Here is a 2,563-nt window from a genome sequence, read left to right on the forward strand (position 1 = left end):
GCCTCCTCTGCATGCCTATGCATACTAACCTTGCTGTTGCATTTATCCATGGTTCATAGTCCTCTTGAATCGTTTAACAACTTATTATATTGGTGGTGCATCGGTGCTTCTCAAAGACAGACAGGAGCAGCAGAAACAAAATTCCAACTCCTGCAACTGCATGCTATCTTTGACTTCTCTTTATTTAGTTCAAGGGCTAGTCTGAATAATACACACCAGAAATTCACTCAAAATATAATTAGCACCATCTTATTCATAATCCCACGATGTAACTATGAAGGCTTAAAGTCAACAGTTAGGAAACTCTTCAGAATGAAAAATCATCCTGTTTATTCTTACATAAGTTCAAGTTGCCACTACTGAACTTGTAATCTTGAAAGCGTCCTGGATCACCACAGTTACTGCAAATGATGCCAATCAGAGAATTCTTGTCAGCACAAAGCACCAAACCTATACATGAATTGCATTGTACACCAAAAATGATTAAGACAGTGAGAATTTAGCATGCTCTTTATCAGCTCCTTCACCTTCTAAATCTTTCCTTTAAACCTATTTCCAGATCTGCAGTAAATATATGTGTAGAAATCAGTCCTCGTCTCATCGACAAGAAGGAATAAAGATCTATAAACTTCGGGTACTATTTTCGCTACAAAACTGAAGAGCGAATTATTGGCATCTACATCATACAAAAGGAAAGTACTTAATGAGTTCTTAACCATTTGAATGGTCTAAATAGGACAAAGAAATCAGACAATTTGTATAAGAGAAAAATAAGAGATAATGAGTTCTTAACCATTTGTATGGTCTAAATAGAACAAAGCAATCTGAGAATTTGTATAAGAAAAAAAAAATAAGAGATAACGCAAAAAACAAAACAAAAAGGTTAGGTTCAGAAAGTAAGGAAGCAGTGAACGGAAAATCATTATCAGATAAAAAACGAACAACGAAAAAGAAACATTACCTATGCATACTTTTTTGGCTCTATAGGAAATCAAGACCCTTAAGGATATGGCAGGTGAAGTTGTGGACAACAGATTCTGTCATTGCACCACAATGTTGACTAATGCACTTATTAACTGAACCCGGATGAACATATCCCAGGTATATCTAGAATCTATCTTGTGTCTGCAAGGATCCATATAACTTATTTAGCAAACTAACGTGATGGAGCCAATGAGCTATATATCTATGTCTATGTACTTTATTATCAAGAAATAGTTATGGATTATTTTGCCTTCTTTCTTCAGGGTACGGGTGCGAACAATCTTCAGCGCACATAAACAACTGAAACAGCAGATAGCTGCTACTCCTTCCCTTGTTCTGCAGCAGCCGCCTGTCTTTCCCCTGTACAATTTGCTCATAAGTGCTGCAGAAACTATATCTTGGTTTCACTTCAGTTGGTTCAATCCTAAAAAGGACACGACTCACCTGTTTCGATTTCGAAGTAGAGCAAGACAGTCCATCGTCTGAATGAAGCCTAGTAGGAAAAATATCCAGGTTATAAATTCGCACACATACAAGTAAAAAGTGAACACAAATTACCAAAGGTCAATTTCACACAAAGCAAAGAACTGTAGGTATTTACAGAGGACTGTGATATATCTACTCATACTTTGATATGCAACGGATCAAAAAAAAGCTGCGTGTACATGTGTGTACTTCGTCCACGTCCAGCATAGGTATGGATGATTATCAACAACAGCGTCACACCTGCATCGTGTACCAATGATCACCTAAGTCCAAAAGGCTTATAAGAATCAAAAGTAAGAAAAAAAAATCATGTGCTAAACGAGCACCCCTACCAGCCTCTCAATGCAAGGAATCCATCTCCCGATGAGTAGATCTGGAGGTGAAACAGGGGGAATTGAAGCAAGAACCAGACTCACTTCAAGCATACACCAACTCGCCGGCTTCAATTAGTAGAAGTGGAACCACAAAATAGTTGAACCGATCATAATCCAGATTGCCAGATTAGATGGTACTGAGCAATTTCATCCATCCCGCACTTACCTCAACCCATTAAAAAGCTTTATAAGGACATCCAGCCCTTGCACTGGAATGTGTAAAATTGCACATTTCAATGGAAAAATAAACTTTAGATAAATACTACTCCCTCTGCAAACTTTTATAAGACGTTTTAGGTGTACAAGTTTACAGAGGGAGTACTTTCTAAACTAAATGAGGAAACCAGAAGGAGTGTTTGATTCTACTGCGTCCTATGACAATGAGTAGCAACACCGTGATTGCAAGAATTATAGTAGGTAATTTTGTCACTTGTAACCATAAACCGATCCATTCGTTGCGTTCTAATCTTGATTTTGTTTACTGGCCTGTAAAAGGAACAATTGCATTAAAATACATTGTGTTCGCTTCGGTCCATATAATTTATCTGATTTCAGGCCCTAAGCACTACCAAGAGTCCAAGACTAATAACTATTTCATTTAGTTCCCAAATGGCAGGGATGTGAGTACACCATACACCATATTCAGAGTTGATGAGACTCAAGAATATTAGTTCAAATAGGCCAACATGATGGGAAAGAATATTTAATGGCATTTACAG

General features: G+C 37.5%; 1 long non-coding RNA gene across 3 annotated transcripts; it reads right to left on the bottom strand.

The window, feature by feature from the left end:
• Positions 1–247: 247 nt before the first annotated feature.
• On the bottom strand, positions 248–1,717 carry LOC147974466 (uncharacterized). Of its 3 annotated transcripts, XR_015600108.1 has the most exons (5): positions 1,429–1,602; positions 1,235–1,344; positions 962–1,125; positions 528–561; positions 264–401 (listed from the first exon to the last, which is right to left on the bottom strand). It is a non-coding gene; the product is annotated as an uncharacterized LOC147974466 (long non-coding RNA). The 3 variants fall into 3 exon arrangements; XR_015600109.1 differs by adding an exon at positions 1,613–1,717 and having other exon boundaries at positions 248–1,125; positions 1,429–1,477; XR_015600107.1 differs by having other exon boundaries at positions 248–1,125; positions 1,429–1,604.
• Positions 1,718–2,563: the final 846 nt, after the last annotated feature.

The sequence above is a fragment of the Triticum urartu genome, chromosome 4A (genome assembly GCF_056163025.1).
Source record: "Triticum urartu cultivar PI428250 chromosome 4A, HENAU_Tu73, whole genome shotgun sequence".
Classification (NCBI taxonomy): domain Eukaryota; kingdom Viridiplantae; phylum Streptophyta; class Magnoliopsida; order Poales; family Poaceae; genus Triticum; species Triticum urartu.